The sequence below is a fragment of the Pantherophis guttatus genome, chromosome 7 (genome assembly GCF_059756535.1).
Source record: "Pantherophis guttatus breed Tessera chromosome 7, ASM5975653v1, whole genome shotgun sequence".
Taxonomy (NCBI): domain Eukaryota; kingdom Metazoa; phylum Chordata; class Lepidosauria; order Squamata; family Colubridae; genus Pantherophis; species Pantherophis guttatus.
The window spans coordinates 17,796,038-17,815,396 of record NC_142069.1 but is presented as its reverse complement, the minus strand read 5'-3'; the positions used below and the strand labels follow the sequence as shown (position 1 = coordinate 17,815,396).

The 19,359-nt window shown below is 41.7% G+C and overlaps 1 protein-coding gene across 7 annotated transcripts in view; it reads left to right on the top strand.

The window, feature by feature from the left end:
• Window positions 1–19,359, top strand: part of IQSEC3 (IQ motif and Sec7 domain ArfGEF 3) — a 242,532-nt gene that overhangs the window by 182,341 nt on the left and 40,832 nt on the right. The gene's annotated exons all lie outside the window — the stretch shown is intronic.

The following is a 19,359-nucleotide window of genomic DNA, read 5'->3' as shown; positions in this document are numbered from 1 at the left end:
ATAAAAGCAACATGGTTATAGTCATAAGTGGGAAGAGATAGATACTAGTAAGGAAGAGAAGAATAACAGTAATACATTCTTAGTAAATTATTTGACAGTATTGTGGGAATTAGTTGTTAAGCAGCGTGATGACATTCGGGGAAAAACTGTCCTTGTGTCTAGTTGTTCTGGTGTGCAGTGCCCTATAGCGTCTTTTTGAGGGTAGAAGTTGAAACAATTTATGTCCAGGAAGTGGGGGGGGGCACATCCATGAAAAACAGTCCCAGTTTTTCATGGAGGTGACCCCCTCACATCCTGGACATAAATTTTCATCTGGCCCCTTTGAAAAATGAATTGCCCACCCCTGCTATAGATACATTCTTCAGTTGCTACCCGCTTCCCTACTAGTTCCTGTTTTTCCAGAAACCTTGTAAGATTTGCTGCTCGTTTTTATGTGGGGAACGTGGGGAACAATCCAACTGAATCAGCACTGCAGAAAGAATATGAGAACAGCAGCTCATCACCAGGAGAAATAAACTGGCTGTACAGTTTGTTTTACAGAAATGAATTAAGGGAGGCACATCAAGGGAGGGAGAGGATGGAGGAAGGATGTTGTGCTTGCCGCAGGACAGTGAACAGGCTGGCTTCTCGGTTGTCCTCTTGCAAAAAGTCTACTCCACAATTTATTATAGAGTTTGGAGCATTTTAGCGCTTTGTCCACAAGTTAAATAAGGATTCAGTGCTGGTAAATCACATACTTAGAGCAGCGATGACATCACAGGGAAGGGAAACACTGTGAGGAATTGAAATGCAGTGTAGTTGTGGTTCTGTTTACAAGCTTAGCTCCTTATGATAAATAGTAAACTGAATCTTTATCCTCCTACTTCCAGGTTTTCTTTTTGTCTGTATATTTGATCTGTGTCAAGCCGGAGGACATCACCCTAGTGATATTCTTGAATAGAAATATATATTTGGAAAAATTTCAGCCAGAAGCAATGGAGGCAGCAAAGGAAAGCTGGGAAGAATGGACGAGTTGTTTTTTTACTACTACTGTGTTTCCCCGAAAATAAGACCCTGTCTTCTATTTTTCTGAACTCTGAAATAAGCGCTTGGCCTTATTGCCATGCACTCAAAAACCAGATTGGGCTTATTATCAGGGGATGTCTTATTTTGGGGGAAACAGGGTAGGTAGACTCTAAGCAGCTATAACAAAAGTTTAACCTGCTTACCATCAAAAACATGGCTGTGCTCAATTGCTCTGTGATTAACAAAGCAAAAGGAAAGAGCAAAGTGTCCTTAGGTGGCTCTAGGCAGCACGAATCTTTAAGCGAGGAGAACATCAACTCATTGTCAACTGGTTATCAATGGCCATTAACAGCAACCTGTTTGCCTGACATTGTCAAACTGATTTTCCTCCTCTGTCACTTTTCTCCACTTCATTTCTACCTGCTGGAGACGAAAAGATTGCTCGGCCCTGGATCCTTATGGGGAAGGGTTTTACTTCACTTGCTCTCATCCTGGGGTAGATGTACCTGCTCGAGTCCGAGAGTTCTTGTTTGAGCTTGCCCTTGCTTTTCTCCCTTCCTTTCCCTCTATCTGGGTTCTTGCCAGCGGTGCTATTCAGCAGGTTTTGGAGAACCGGTCGCATAAATTTTGAGTAGTTCGGAGAACCAGCAAATACCACCTCTGACTGGCCCCAGAGTGGGGTGGGAATGGAGATTTTGCAGTATCCTTCCCAGTGGTGAAATCCAATTTTTTTTACTACCGGTTCTATGGGTGTGGCTTGGTGGGCATGGTGTGGCTTGGTGGGCGTGGCAGGGGAAGGATACTGCAAAATCTCCATTTCCACCCCACTCTGGGGCCAGCCAGTGGTAGTATTTGCCAGTTCTCCGAACTGCTCAAAATTTTCACTACCAATTCTCCAAACTGCTCAAAATTTCCGCTACCGGTTCTCCAGAACCTGTCAGAACCTGCTGGATTTCACCCCGATCCTTCTCCTGGAGTGGGGTGGGAATGGAGAGTTTGCAATATCCTTTCCCCAGGAATGGGGATTTTGCAGTATCCTTCCCCTGGAGTGGGATGGGAATGGAGATTTTGCAGTATCCTTCCCCTGCCACGCCCACCAAGCCATGCCCACAGAACTGGTAGTAAGGAAATTTGAATTCCACTGGTTCTTGCATTGTGCTAAGCCAGGATATGGTGAGCCTGTTTGCTTAGTGTATGTGGTTTGTAAGTCATGGTTATGGCTTAACATGTTACATGATTCTGATCAGCTGGGGCTAATTCAACAAACCATGATTAATATAATGGAAGTTTAGCCCAGTATATAAATTTCATCTCTCCACTCTCTTTTCCATTTCTTTTTTTCTGAGTGAGAGGAGTAAAGTTTGCATTATTTAGTAGACCTGCAAGAAGCAAAGATTTAGTACATGGCATGCTTCAGTCTTGCCTGCAGCTGTTCTGCTTGTCATAACAGAGCTATTATTTTCCTCCATGGTGAGGACAGTCTGGTTCAAAATGAGCAACATTTGAATTCCTGGTGATTTCTTTTTTTATGATAGCTAAGATATGGGTTCTACCAGTCCTACATAGAACAGCAATTGCATCAAAAAAATGGAAAGTATTGAAATAGTGATGTATGTATATATTTCATTTTAAATACTGACCTCTGATAGCTTGTTGTTGTTAGTTGCAAAGTCGTATCCGACCCATCGCAACCCCATGGACAACATTCTTCCAGGCCTTCGTGTCCTCTACCATCCTCTGGAGTCCATTTAAGCTCATGCCTACTGCTTCACTGACTCCATCCAGCCATGGCATTCTCTGCTGTCCCTTTCTTCTTTTGCCCTCAATCTTTCCCAGAGGCTCTTCTCCAGTGAGTCCTTCCTTCTCATTAGGTGGCCAAAGTATTTGAGTTTCATCTTCAGGATCTGGCCTTCTAAAGAGCAGTCAGGGTTGATCTCCTCTAGGACTGACCGGTTTGATCGCCTTGCAGTCCAAGGAACTCGCAGAAGTCTTCTCCAGCACCATAGTTCAAAGGCCTCAGTTCTTTGCCACTCAGCCTTTCTTATGGTCCAACTTTCACAGCCATACATTGCAACTGGGAAAACCATGGCCTGATAGCGTAATAGCACTCAATTTGTTAAGTCTGAAATTTCATAGAATAGAATAGAATATAGAATATAGAATATAGAATATAGAATATAGAATAGAATAGAATAGAATGTAGAATGTAGAATGTAGAATGTAGAATATAAAATAGAATAGAATAGAATATAGAATAGAATGTAGAATATGGAATATGGAATATGGAATATGGAATAGAATAGAATAGAATAGAATAGAATAGAATAGAATAGAACAGAACAGAATAGAATAGAATAGAATAGAATAGAATACTTTATTGGCCAAGTGTGATTGTACACACAAGGAATTTGTCTCTGGTGCAGAAGCTCTTGGTGTACATGCAAAGCAACTGAGTAATAAAAATCATAATAATGATACCAATAAGAGGGGGTAGTAGAGAAGATGAGAAGGAGAATAATATACAGCCATACAATATGCACAAATATACTTAGACATAAGACAATACTTTGAGAATTTCCTCTTATGGTATCCCAATACAATCAAACTTAAAGACCTAAGGTAAGGTAGAGAGTCTAATTACCATGCTTAGAAGCAGTATATAATAGTTACAATTCCAAAAGAGGTACAGGATTTTTTTTAAAAAAAATCACAGTTTGTTAGAAAGTAGGAGGAGGAAACACATATAGCGGTAAGCCAAAATAACAAGGGATCACAGTTCGCAAAGAATGGGTTAGCAGATCCCACTAAACTAAAAACATACAAGTCACATTTGCATTGAATGTTACATGCGTGTACCACACTTCAACATTGTAATAGAAGAGAAAAGGAATACATGTTGTTGGAGAAGAAAACAGTGGCATGCAAATTCCTTTGAAGCTTTTTTTTTTTTTTTAGAAATAATGATTGTGACAAGAGTGGCATCATTATGTCTGCCTCTGCTATCTTTATCTCTTCATCCCCTTCCTTTCGACCTCCTGTTTGTCCTTGCGTGTCATCATTTTGCCCCGATTCCATTCGACTTTTGTTCCTTCCATTATGTCCTGAAAATGTCGTATTCTTTGCATTCATTCATAAACCGTAAGGAGTGGATGATTCATGCCATGAACCATGAACAGGGTGGGGTGTTTGTTCTGTTAGCAGAGAGATCTCTGGGAAGGTCAGATGCAACTGTCTGCTTCAATTTCTATTCAGCGTAGGGTTATTTTTTCAAATGCAAGAGACATTCTGGTTAATGGGAACAGGCTGCTTTTCAGACCGGGGCAATCTTTTCTGATGGTTTTTTCCTGGAGGACTGGACTCCGCTCATCATCTGGAATTTGTAACTCCTCTGGAAAATTGGCTGAAAGAAGTCAATCTGGTTTACAGAAAATGGCCCTGAGTCTTGCTGTTTATGTGGCAGGAAGAAGGAGGGTCAACTTAAAAAGCAGGTACAGAGTGTTCATTGTCAGAACATCATAATCACAACAATACAGTACAGTGCACTTTGTGGTCTCTAGCTATTAAGCTTTACAGCTTACGCTTGTTTGCAGTCCCTTGTCTAAATTGGCTGAGTTGCATTGAGTTGAATGTGAACTCATCAGCTCTCCTATTTTGAGAGAGGGAGGGAGAGAGAGAGGGAGGGAGGGAGGGAGGGAGAGGACTTGGTTATCTTTTTAAATTCACACATCAACCTTTATGATGCCCCTTGCTAATCAAAACAAATGGCTTTTAAGGAGAAAACCACAAAATCTGCTACTTCGGGGAAATGGTTTGCAAATCTTCCGCCATGGACAAAATGGCAATAAAAATGATATGAACATTGGGGGGTGGGGGGTGGGGGCGGCGGAGGGGGAAATCAACAACATTCTTCTAAATCTTATAGACTTTTTTTTTAAAAAAATTCAGAACAGGTAACTGAAAAATAAAAAAGTAGGAGAAATAAAAACAGTTGGATTCACAAAAATGAGAGGCTGCAGGAAAAGTTTTACACCTGGGCAGGAAAAACCAAAAGGTACAAGTACAGATTAGGTGAAACCTGGCTCACAAACAGTAACTGTGAGAGGGTCCTTGGCAGAGGTGGGTTTCAGCAGGTTCTGACCAGCTCTGGAGAACCGGTAGGGGAAATTTTGAGTAGTTCGGAGAACCGGCAAATTCTGGTTTGATTTGATCTGTATTTTCTGAATGCTGGTCATCCTTCTGCTTTAGCGACAAGACTGAGAGTGTAGCCACAAGACTGAGAGTGCCATTCTGATGGTTTCAATGCAGGAGAAGCTCAGGGAAGCAATAGGTTGGCTGATTTCTCCTCCCACCAACATCCCCGTTTCTATTTCCTACCATTCTTCTTTCACCTGCCCAATACTTTTGAGATATCTAGCTCTGATCCTTTTTTTACATCCAGGTCTTTGATTCTGCAACATTTTATATAAGGAGAGTAACATGCACGGTCAAAGTGATTGGTGAACGTCAAACAGTGCTTAAATTGTCGGTATTCCCCACAGGGGATTGATTGGTGAGTAGGGATTTGACAAATGTGAGCGCTCCTTCACATCGTTTCTCCCTCCCCCCCCCACCTCTTGCTATCTGGAGAGAAGAAACTGCTGCTTATTAATATGTTTGTGTCTTGTGGTTTTAAGAGTTTCCACCTGGTTGCCTCTCTGTTCCCTCCCTGAGCGTGAGCTGCAAGTTCATTACAGATGCTTTTAGTTGGAAGACGTCTCCCGCTGTATTGTCACCTGAGCGGAAAAAGCTTGAAAATAGGTCACTTCCCTTGGCTGAGCAGATCCTCCATCCATATGAATACAGCTGCTTCCTGCCTTCCCCAAACCTTTTGCCTCAGTCTCTGGTGCAAGGAATGAGCCTGGCTCTAGGTGCTTTGTGACAGAACAGATAGCAGGAGGATGCTTTTTGCTGATGGGACGAAAGTTCTCCCTGCTTGCGCCATCAGTGGGCACAAAGGGCAGGAGCTGAAACGGCAGAAAAAGTGGCTCAGGAAGACAGTTTTGGATTCCATTCTTCTTCAAAAGGAATAAATCTTTCGGTGTCCTTTCATTTTTTTTGCACTCTCTGTGAGATCAGAAAGTTCAGAAGGGATATTCTGAATTTAAAAGAGATCTTCTCAAAAGTTATTGTAAGGGAACTTCAACCATCAGCCAATAGTTATCAAACCACATATGCTTTTCTAATGGTGAACATCCTGCGTATATAATTCCACAGCAGTCACTTGGTTCCTTTTAGAATAGAATAGAATAGAATAGAATAGAATAGAACAGAACAGAACAGAACAGAACAGAACAGAACAGAACAGAACAGAACAGAACAGAACAGAATAGAATAGAATAGAATAGAATAGAATAGAATAGAATAGAGTAGAAGAGTTGGAAGGTACCTTGGAGGTCTTCTAGTCCAACCCCCTGCCCAGGCAGGAAACCCTATACCATTTCAGGCAAATGATTGTCCAATCTCTTCTTAAAAACTTCCAGTGTTGGAGCAGTCACAACTTCTGGAGGCAAGTTGTTCCACTGATTAATTGTTCTAACTGTCAGGAAATTTCTCCTTAGTTCTAAGTTGCTTCTCTCCTTGATTAGTTTCCACCCATTGCTTCTTGTCTTGCCCTCGGTTGCTTTGGAGAATAGCTTGACTCCCTCTTCTTTGTGGCAGCCCCTGAGATATTGGAACACTGCTATCATGTCTCCCCTAGTCCTTCTTTTCATTAAACTAGACATACCCGGTTCCTGCAACCGTTCTTCATATGTTTTAATCTCCAGTCCCCTAATCATCTTTGTTGCTCTTCTCTGCACTCTTTCTAGAGTCTCAACATCTTTTCTACATCGTGGCGACCAAAACTGGATGCAGTATTCCAAGTGTGGCCTTACCAAGACATTATAAAGTGGTATTAACACTTCACGTGATCTTGATTCTATCCCTCTGTTTATGCAGCCTTTTAAAGATATAAAAAGACAGTACAGATAGTCCTCAACTTACAACCATTTGTTTTGTGACTTCTCAAAGTTACAACAGCATGGGAAAAAAGTGACTTACAAGCTACAACCCATTTTCATGCTTATGACCATTGTAACATCCCCATGGTCATGTGATTAAAATTCCGGCGCTTGGCAACTGGCATGTATTTACAACCGTTGCACTGTCCTGGGGTCATGTGATTGCCATTTGTAACCTTCCCAGCTGACTTTTGACAAGCAAAGTCAATGGGGGAAAGCCAGATTCATTTAAAAACCACATGGTTCACTTAACAACTCAGTGATTTGCTTAACAACTTTGACAAAAAGATGGCAACATGGAGCAAGTTTCCTTTAACCACTGCCTTGCTTAGCAATAGAAATGTTGGGCTCAAGTGTCTTTGTAAGACAAGGACTGCTGGTAATTTGGCCTCCAATTTGCTGTTGGCAGCTTTTCTTCCTCTGGGAAAGACACCCCTAATTGGCCTTGTTCTTTTTTTAAAAATTGCATTCTTAGAGTGATTTAGATTTTTTTCTGAATTTAGATTCTAGAATATATTGGTGGTCCTCACTTAGCCATTAAACCATAATTGGTTTAATGTTTTATTAAGAGCTTTGAATAAAATATTAAAAACTAGCAAGAACTAATAAAAGTAAAAGAAAAGGGGGAAAGGAAAAAGATAGGAAAAAAAATATCTCACAATCTCTCTTTGATCCAGAGAGATTTCACCCACCAATGTCCACCCCCCCCAGCCAGTATTTCTCCATTGTAATATTTCTTCGCTCCTCTGGAGATGTCAATCTGTTGTAATTCTTTACCAGAATCTTAGCAACCACAATTGAGATGAACAACTCAGCTGCAAAGTAGAAATAGAAATAGAATAACAGAGTTGGAAGGGACCTTGGAGATCTTCTAGTCCAACCCCCTGCTTAGGCAGGAAAGCCTACACCACTTCAGACAAATGGTTTCCAACATCTTCTTAAAAACTTCCAGTGTGATCTGTCCCCGTCTCCACACACACACAAACACAGCCAGCCGAGGGTTAAGAAAGTACTTGGCACGCACACAGGTCGTTATCTCAAACTTGGCAACAATATAAGCACTGTCTGCCAAGAGCTTTACTGCAACAGATAACATAAAATTACATACGCATTGTAAATAGTCCAGCAAAACAATATCCCTTCGGCAGCTTCAGACGTTGTTCAAGTGACTAGCCAGAGTTAGTTTTTGTTTGTCACAGAGTTTTACCAGCCACCACCCTCTCTTATATAGTCTCTGGGGTGTGGTCCAGTGACTCAGCTATAATCCCTAGCACGCCTCCTTAACTGCTGCAACCGTTTATCACGCCTTCGTTGGCGTGCATCCAGGAACGACGGCTGTCCTTGCCCTCATCAGCGACACCTGGCTCCTGGCCAATCTCCCCTTCCTCGGCCGGCACCTGAGGCAGTGCCAGAGGGGAGGGGCCTGGAGAGGGAGGCCTGGCTGACTCCTCTCCCTCATGTTCGGAGTCTTCTTCCTCCGATGAGATAGGCTCAGAGGGTGGGGCCACAACACAGTGTTGGAGCATTCACAACCTCTGGAGGCAAGTTGTTCCACTGATTAATTGTTCTAACTGTCAGGAAATTTCTCCTTAGTTCTAGGTTGCTTCTCTCCTTGATTAATTTCCACCTATTGTTTCTTGTCCTGCTCTCAGCTGCTTTGGAGAATAGGTTGACTCCCTCTTCTTTGTGGCAGCCCCTGAGATATTGGAAGACTGCTATCATGTCTCCCCTAATTCTTCTTTTCATTAAACTAGACCAGGTATCAGCAACCTGCGACTCCGGAGCCGCATGTGGCTCTTTGGTCCCTCTGCTGTGGCTCCCTGTCGGTGATCCCACCACTGGCTGGCCCCGTCCCTCACCCTCCCCTCCCAGTCACTCCTTGCCTGGCCTGAGAAGATAATGGCGACAGCGGGTGATGGAGAAGTGGCCACGGCAGAGACAGAGAGATACAGAGAGAGGAGGAGAGAGAGACATAGAGAGATACAAAGAGGGGGGGGAGGGAGGGGGGAGGGAGGAAGAGAGAGATGTCAAAAGGGTTTTGTGGTTCTCGGTGTTTTTTAACAACCGGTTTTCTGTCCTAATGACTGGCTGGCTAGGCTGGCTAGGGGAATCATGTGACTGGTGGAAGTGAGTGACATCGAGTTGGCCACGCCCACCTAGGTTTTGTAGCTCCTGGTGTTTTCTTTTCTGTGGGAAACGGGTCCAAATGGCTCTTTGAGTGTTTAAGGTTGCAGACCCCTGAACTAGACATACCCAGTTCCTGCAACCGTTCTTCAAATGTTTGAGCCTCCAGTCCCCTAATTGTTGCTCTTCTCTGCGTGACGTGGTAGCTAAGTGGAAAATCACATGACCCCATTTGACCTTATGACTTTACTCTCCCTTTAGTTGTTGAGTGAGGGACTCAGTTACTAAGCAAAAGATTCCTTCATTTACTCATTTTTCAAATTATTTTATCAAATTTCACAAACACAAAGTAAGGAAAAGTAAAGATTTGTTTTAAAGTGAAAAGAGATGAACAAAAAACAAAAAACAAATGAAGTATATATAAAAGAGGATTCCCCCTCCCTCCAGACAAATATAAACAATTTAACTTAAAAGTTTCTCTACTACTTCAGTTTTAAAAAAACACCCTTCGTCCCAGATCTTATCTCTTCTACTTCTTCTTGTTAGTTGTGAAGTCGTGTCCGACCCATCACAACCCCATGGACAACGTTCCTCCAGGCCTTCCTGTCCTCTACCATCCTCTGGAGTCCATTTAAGCTCACGCCTACTACTTCAGTGACTCCATCCAGCTACCTCGTTCTCTGCTGTTCTCTTCTTCTTTTGCCTTCAATCGTTCCCAGCATTAGGCTCTTCTCTAGTGAGTCCTTCCTTCTCATTAAGTGGCCAAAATATTTGAGTTTCATCTTCAGGATCTGGCCTTCTAAAGAGAATTCTGGGTTGATCTCCTGTAGAACTGACCAGTTTGATCACCCTACAGTCCAAGGGACTCGCAGGAGTCTTCTCCAGCACCATAGTTCAAAGGCCTCAATTCTTTGGCGCTCAGCCTTTCGTATGGTCCAACTTTCACAGCCATACATTGCAATTGGGAAAACCATAGCCTTGACTATAGACACTTTTGTTGGCAGGGTGAGGACTCTGCTTTTTAGTATGCTGTCTAGATTTGCCATAACTTTCCTCCCCAGGAGCGTCTTTTAATTTCTTGGCTCCAGTCCCCATCTGCGGTGATCTTGGAGCCTCTTCTCTCTTATCAATAATCAAATTGCAAAAACACATCATTCAGTCCTAATCAGCAAAAGTCTATTAAAAGCTCACAGAAATATTAACACATATATTTTAATCTTAATCAAAAAATTCAGTGTTATATTCCAAACTTATCATTTTCTCTGAAAAATGAAGCAAAAGAAATTTCTCCCACCTCTAAACCTATCTTTAAAGTCTCATCATTCAGTCCCTAGTCAAAAGCAGATCCCACTTACAACTACCAGAAACCACAACACATATATTTTAACCTTAACTCCTAACAGCCTTAATCTTCACTTCACTCAAATATTGTAGGATTTGATTTCTGCTTTGTCCCATCACACAAAGTTCTTCAAGGCTTTTAACAAGCCTCTTTTGTAAATCCAGTAGGAAAAAAAATTATCCAGGTCACTCTCTTGGTTTGTCATTTGTATTTCCCTTTTAAATTTAAAACCTCAGCCAATTTCTTTTGTAGGCACAGTGAAGCATCCTTTTCTAAATCATTCCCTTGCCCTGTCAGTTGTAAATCCACTTTCGATACCATCTCTATCTTGTCAGATAAAATTTGTTCTATATCTGACATTTCTTCAATAACATCTTTTGGACATAGGCTGTCCACGGAAGCAGATATTATAACTGACATATACTTGGAGCTTTTTGTGACATCTTTCTTTTTCTCTTTCCTCTTTCAAATCGTGGGAGACTTCTATGGGCCCATTCACTGGCATCTTTCAGATCTGGGCCTCGGCCATTTAACAGATTAACAGAGTTGGAAGGGACCTTGTAAGTCATCTAGTCCAACCCCGCCCAAACAGGAGTCCCTACTACACCATTTTAACAGATTAACAGTTGGAAGGGACCTTATGGGTGGGGTAGATTTGATTTAAATCGAGTCGATTTAAATCATGATTTAAATCACGATTTAAATCACTAGTAAAAAGACGTGATTTAAATCAACTCGATTTAAATCATAATTTTTAAAGAGCAACTGTCATCTCTGCTACTCCTTTGACCCGCTGTTGACTCACCGATAGTCCCAGTGTTGCAGAATATACAGCCTTGTGCTACATAACTAAACTCCATTTCATGCTGAATAAACTAAATTATTTATGTATCTTAAATATATATGTATCTTATTTTTTTTAAAAAATAATTGATTTTTATCCACCCTGCTTATGGGTCATCTAGTCCAACCCCCCGCAGTCCAATCTTTTCTTGAAAGTCTCAAGCGATGAAGCTCCCACAACTTCCGAAGGCGAGCTGTTCCATTGGTTGATTATTCTCACTGTGAGAAAATTTCTCCTTATTTCTAGGTTGAATCCCTCCTTGATCAGTTTCAATCCATTATTCCTTGTCTGGCCTTCGGGTGCTTTGGAAAATAGCTTGACCATTTGATACTGTGTCACATAAGATTATTAGATTAGACAAACAATTCATTTCCAGTACAAGAGAATGGATTATGTACAAAATATTCTGCATCCTGTATGTTCTATTCCAACCACACCCCCAAGTTTAATTTGTCCTTGTCTTTCATGCAGATAATATCTGCTGCAAATCAACCTCAATTCCTGGTCACTGCAGAGACACATTCACATGGCTTTCCTGACAACTGAAGGGATTTGACCTATTTTTTTTCAACTTTCCAGTCTAGTCTTTAGCCCTAGGCTTTTTCTGTTAATCTCCCATCCAGATATAAAGCAGATTTAACCTGCTTAACTTTTCTCAAGTTTAGCCAAGTGCAGTCACCTGCTGTGACACTTTTCCATGAAAATACATTATCATTCATGGTTAAAAACAAATATAGAATTCTTTATTGGCCAAGTGTGATTAGACACACAAGGAATTTGTCTTTGGTGCATATGCTCTCAGTGTACATAAAAAGACAAGATACATTCATCAAGAATCATAAGGTACAACACTTAATGATAGTTATAGGGTACAAATAAGCAATCAAATCATACTAGGAAAAATCAATATAAATCGTAAGGATACAAGCAACAAAATTACAGTCATACAGTCATAAGTGGGAGGAGATGGGTGATAGGAACGGTAAGAAGACTAATAGTAATGCAGACTTAGTGAATAGTTTGACAGTGTTGAGGGAATTATTTGTTTAGCTGAGTGATGGTGTTTAGGAAAAAACTGTTCTTGTGTCTAGTTGTTCTGATGTGCAGTGCTCTATAGCTTCGTTTTGAGGGTAGGAGTTGAAACAGTTTATGTCCAGGGTGTGAGGGGTCTGTAAACATTTTCACAGCCCTCTTTTTGACTCGTGCAGTATACAGGTCCTCAATGGAAGGCAGGTTGGTAGCAATTGTTTTTTCTGCAGTTCTCATTCTCCTCTGAAGTCTGTGTCTGTCTTGTTGGGTTGCAGAACCAAACCAGACAGTTATAGAGGTGCAGATGACAGAGTCAATAATTCCTCTGTAGAACTGGATCAGCAGCTCCTTGGGCAGTTTGAGCTTCCTGAGTTGGCGCAGAAAGAACATTCTTTGTTGTGCTTTTTTGATGACGTTTTCGATGTTAGGTGTCCATTTTAGCCCTTGATATATGGTAGAACCTAGAAATGTGAAGGTCTCTTCTGTTGATACTGTGTTGTCTAGTACTGTGAGAGGTGGAATTATGGAAGGGTTTCTCCTAAAGTCTACCACCATTTCTACGGTTTTGAGTGTGTTCAGTTCCAGATTGTTCCGGTCGCACCACGAGGATAGTTGTTCAAACTCCCATCTGTGTGCAGATTCGTCGTTGTCTCGAATAAGACCAATCACTGTTGTATCATCTGCAAACTTCAGTAGTTTAATAGATGGTTCATTTGAGATGCAGACATTGATATATAGAGAGAAGGAAGTGGAGAGAGCACACAGCCCTGGGGGTCCCCTGTGTTAATTGTACAGGTATCGGATGTGATTCTGCTTAGTTTCACCTGCTGCTTCCTGTCTGTTAGGAACAACAACAAGGAGGATAGAATTGTATAGAGAAATAAAACTTATATTGAGATACTGAATGGCACAATTTTAGCAATGAAGAAAGAGAAAAGCCTCTCAATAAATCTCTACTTCTAAAGTTCCTTCCTCTTCCTCTTCCTCCCTCCCTGACCTCTGATCAGGAGCCCGGGTGGTACAGGGGTTAAGAATGCAGTAGTACAGGCTAACTGTGCCCACAGTCTGGAGTTCAATCCCGACTAGCTCAAGGTTGACTCAGCCTTCCATCATTCCGAGGTTGGTCAAATGAGGACCCAGATTGTTGGGGGCAATTAGCTGAAATTGTAAACTGCCCAGAGAGTATTGTAAAGACTTTAAGTTGAAGTGCTATTGTTTTCATCAACAAGATGGGCAATTTTTGTTAATAATCACTGAAAGATAATTCCATCTCTTGATCATGCCAGATTCTTCATTTATCATGATGCACCAAAGTGAGTAAGAATTGTGGAGGCATAAGGAGAAACGCAAAGCAAAAAACCCTTTTAGATGTATAAATTAAGATGTATAATTGGGTATGTTGAACCAGTGTCTTTAATGGATTCATAACTTTCAAAAAATTAAAGAAGAAATAAAAATAAAAATTAGCAGAGCACAGATATATTTCTTCCCCATTTTATTCTTTAACAGAAATAGTGTCAGATGTTTCTCTACATAACTGGGTGACATTGATCAGAAAGTTCAGCCAAGCATCACTGATAATAAAGAGGTTTGCTTTTAAACAAAATGGCAGAAAACCTCATTTTTCTTACTTTTCCCCTCGCTCTTGCATTCTTCAGCCAAGATTGGTTGAAAAATAGGGGGAAGAGATTGCTCATCTCTCTGATTATTGCTGTTAAGACTTGATTGGACCAATATATAAATTGAAAATATGCAGAGTAAAGTGTGATGGGGTGGATTTTGTCTATTAGTATCATTCTTGAGAGCTAGAAAAAAAAAAAATTTCAAGAAACTCTTTGTCTACAAGACTGAAATCTTTCTACTCTATCCTGGCATATGAAATGTAGCCTCAGATCTTCTCTTGGTGGAAAAGGTGAGATCTGGAGTTGCTAAAGCATCAAGATGTAACAATCTTAAAGGTAAAGGTTTCCCCTGTCCAGTTATGTCCGATTCAAGGGGACAATCTGCATCTCTGTTTCCTATCTAAGGGAGCCAGCGTTGTCTGAAGACACTTCTGTGATCATGTGGCCAGTATGGCTATACGCCGAGGCGCACAGACTGTAGTGGTACCTATTTATCTACTTGCATTTGCATGCTTTAGAACTCCAAGGTTTGCAGGAGCTGGGCAAGTAACAGGAGCTCACCCCATTGCGCAGTGCTCAAGTGCTTGAACCCGGGCTGTCAGCTTTCCAGCTGACAATCTCAGCATCTTTAACTGCTGAACCATCGCACCCCTTCATAAAGATTCTAGAGCAGTGATGGCTAACCTTTTCTGGACCAAGTGCCCAAAGCGCGTGCACGCACTTGCACCCCCAAAATAAAATGCATGTACAGCCCCCACATGCCTCCTGCCCCCTCCACATGTGCATGCCCCCTGCATGCACCGCACCCACCCACACATGTGTGTGTGGCCCCCACATGTGCCCCTGTGAATGTGTCCTGCCCCCCCACATGCAAGCACGGGCCCCCCGCACACACCCCACTCCCCAGGCATGCACAGCAGAGATCCAAAGACCAGCTGGCCGATGGGAGGTGCATGCACATGGACGGCGGAGCTGAACTGGGGCGGCGGCTCGTGTGCCCACAGAGAGGGCACTGTGTGCCACCTCTGGCACACATGCCATACGTTCGCCATCACGATCCTAGAGGAAAGTAATGAAGTAAAGCAATGGTTTACCTTTTTCTCCCAGACTTAATTGCTTCAGTGGTGTCTGCCATGATGAAATGGGTATTGATTAAGCAGAAAATATTTTGCTGTTGTCAAAGCTAAACAAAGAAAATCCTTGATTTGCCCCCCCGGAACTAAGAAATGTGTATATTAGTAAATTAAAAATAACACAGGAGAGAGGAGGGGAAAGAGAAGGTATGTTCAGTAGGCCTTTTTCTCCTTCTGCAAAATCCTCTGGTCTGCCCTTTAAAGAGAGGGGGTGGGGAATAACAACTGCCTTGGGAGACCAGAGCAGATTAATTTTTCTCACTTTAATCTTGGGTCCAGTACAAATGGTTCCTCTGCCAGATGACATGGATTATATCTCCTTTCCCTCTCCAGAATTAATGTGGGTTTGAAAGACAGAGAGCTATTTTGGATGGTTGCGTTTATCCTGCTTATCCTTCGGTTAAAATATTCATACGTAGAAGACCGAGGGATCATCCAGTGTTAATGTCTCACTGGAGATACCGCAGAGGAGACCCAAGTAGAGGACATTCCTAATGTGAACTTCTGGCTGAGCCCAGAATTTATCATCCCCTGCATCCCCCACCACCACCACACACAAATCTGAATAATCTCTATGCACACACCCTTCCACAACAAATCACTTCCATCCGAATGATTATCCAACCCTAACTGTGTCCTTCCAACATTGTTATTTGTTATTTCAGAGGAAGAAAGTGTGCTTTGGATGTGATCTGGCACAAATCACTGATGATGTGGAGGTTGCTGTTGATCTCAGGGACAAGGATCTGTCTTGCTCATATATATTAACTATTTTAAGTTGCTGTGGACAATCCCTCTCCTAGCTGCCGGGCACGATTCTTCATGGCCATTATGGTTTGGGCTGCAGGAGACACTAAACCAGGGGTGTCAAACTGAAGGCCTGTGAGCCAGATATGACCTGCAGTGACTCTGCCAGCCAAAACAGGCTTCATGGAGGCCTCGCGAGGCCCTCGCATGGCCTGTTTTTGGCCGGCAGAGTGCTGCTCTAGGCCGTCCAGGCCGAAAACAGGGTGTGGGGAGTCCCCGCACTCCATTTTAGCTAGCAGGGTGCTGCAGGAGGTGTCGGTCCCATCTTCCCCCCGCTGACCCCCCCTGCTGGCCAGCAGAGGAGTACTACAGTGCTAATCCGGCCCTCGAAGAAATCGAGTTGGTTACCCCTGCACTAGATCCTTGTCATCCCCAGAGGCATAATGTCTGACATTTTCCAAATAATTCTGAAAGAGCTCTCAACCTTTTTTTTTTTCAAATGGAATTTAATCCTTTTGGGAAAAAAATACTATTCTGTGTTGCACAAAATGTCACTTTAAGCCAAGAAAGAGTGGAGGTCCTATCAACTATGTGTTACTAGTTCTGTCATCTCTGGATACATTACAGGTTTTCTGCTACTTCTGCTGTTCATAAGGTTACCAGATATCCAGCAAAAGGAGAATATATCCTCCTTTTTGCGCTCATGTCCTCCATCTGGCAGACATCGCTGTAAAATCCAATATTATCCTCCTTTTTCTCTTATTTTTAATTACTATTATATTAGGCTGTTTTCATAACAGTAATAATTGAAACTTCATGTATTTAAGACCTTGTCAATTGCTTCATTGTTTCCCTCACCATCAAAAACATTTAAATACTCTAGATTTATATTATTTATTTCCTGATTCCAGCAATTGGCTTCAACTTAGTTCCTTCAAATCTATGATCACTGTAGTATGTAGATTAGGGGTGTCAAACTGGCATCATCACAACATCGTCACGTGACGTATCGGGACTTTTTCCCCCTTTGCTAAACCGGGCGTGGGCCGCGAGTTTGACAGCCCTGATGTAGATCATATGACTCCTCATGCATTTTTATGATGGCATTTCAAATGTCAATTTTATGTTATTTCAAGCAAATGTTCTTGGAAATACTTGTTTGAAAAATATTGCGCTTGAAAATCCAGCCTTTCTGATGCTGGACAAGGTAATTCCATAGATATGTAGGTTGAAGTACATTTTTTTAAAAAGTTATTCGCTGTGAATTTTGTGGTAGGTGCCAAAAATTAGGGTTTCCTTGCTTACCCAATGTTGTCTTCCTTGACAATTGTCTGTGCCCTTCTTTGCCTGTTTAGTTATCAGACACATAGAGATAAATCACATTTGCACATAATTCAAAAAATAAAATAAAAAGCTAGAAAGGAAACAAAAAGACCAGAATGCATTCTGGCCAGCAACCAACATCTATATAAGCAGAATCAAGACCAGACAAACAATCAAGCAAACCAACAACAACAATACTTTAATCAAGCAACTATCGAGGAGAATACCACACCCACACCAAAACTGACAGGATAAGCTATTGCATATGGATAGGGAGCAAATACCACACTCGCTAGCACTGATGATGTTACTTAGGTGGGTAATGAAATGTCTGCAAGCAAACCACCAACCTCAGAGAACATCAAGGAGTCCACAGTTTAACTCTGAACTACTTTCTTCTCTTCTATTAGATATCTGATAACTTTAGCTGATAAAGAATTTTATGGAGCTATCATTTTCTGCTGTTTTTATAACTTTGGTAGAGACAGGGATTTTTTGTCCATTCTATTCTAGCCTGGTGGCTTTGGATGTTATGGGTTGGCACTTATTATTATGGGCTGATTGCAAATTGCATGTCACCCACTAGCTACTCCTGGGTGTTGCCAGCCTCAGAGTCAAAACTGAACTGCTTGGTCTCCCATTGCTAATATTTCCCTACCCTTCCAGTACTAGTAAAGGGGGTCCTTGCTTATCATTGTTCTCTCCAGCTTCCCTCCACATTCATCCTCTGATTTGTTACCTGTCAGGCAGGGAATTTTGGAACATGAATTTAGCATTTTTTCAGAAGAACGCCATCCCCAAATTCAGAAATGGCCAACTCATAATGTAGAGGACAAGCTGTGCTGAATAGAAACGCTGGGGGCGCCCTCCCACTGTGTCTCATGATTTTCTTTCATGTCTTAGATATATCAGACAGGTTTCTTTGAGACACGGGTTTATCACTCTTTCAGAAGAGAAGGAGATATATGTTGCAGGATCTAACCTGGATCGGTCACCGGGACCAGAGGTGTACTCTTCTGAGCTTTTGGAATGCATCCTCAGGGAACTTTTCTCTTATCAGATGGTAGAAGTTCCCTATGGATGGGCTCCAGCACAGTCTGGTCGCAGTGACTGACCCAGATTGGATCCTGCAACATTATCCTGGGACCTACAAACTTGAAATTTGGCATGTATGTTCCTATTTTTCAAAATGACCATCAGATCGTTAGTATTTCATATACAGTATGATATTCACACGCTCTGATGCTAAGGAGTTAGACATTCCACTCCCCCTCCCCACCTGAAAGGAACTCTGTCCCAACTGCCAGTTGCCTTATATTCACACACTCTGATGCTAAGGAGTTAGACGTTCTACTCCCCCTCCTCACCTGAAAGGAACTCTGTCCCAACTGCCAGTTGCCTTATATTCACATGCTCTGATGCTAAGGAGTTAGGTGTTCTACTCCCCCTCCCCACCTGAAAAGAACTCTGTTCCAACTGCCAGTTGCCTTATATTAATATGCTCTGATGCTACCCCTTCACTAAACCTATTATACAGCTAGTGCTGTATAATAGGGAGGTTGTTTTATGCCAACATACTTTTCTGAATAGCCTTTTAAATTTCCTACCTGCAACAGCCATAAGATATCTCGAATAATGGGGGCCTTCAAAAAAGTGGCTGGAATTAAAGGAAATAATGAAAATGTTTTGAACGAATGTGTTTTGATGAAATATTTTATAGAGATTTATCTGGAAATGATAGTGATACATCAGTGAGAAGAATTGAAACAAGTGTTGTAAGACTTAGTGTCTAAGATAAAAATGATGATAGTCATAAATACATGGGAATATCAAAAAATTGTGATGCTACTAGTGAAGATTACATAACTCAGTGTTTTCCAAGCTTGGCACTTTTGAGTTGTGTGGACTTCAACTCTAGCTGGGGAATGTTGGAGTTGAAGTCCACATGTCTTAACGTTGCCAAGTTTGAAAAACTGGAGGAAAATATGTGAATATAATCTGCCTATAAAGTTGCTTTGTAAACTTGGTAAATGTCTATAAGGCCCCATCTATGCTTGATGATGGTAAGAATATTATTACTTTTCTCCTATGAAAATGGAATGGCAGCAAGAGCGAATGCAAAATTTAAAAGGATAATTATTTTTTTTCTGTG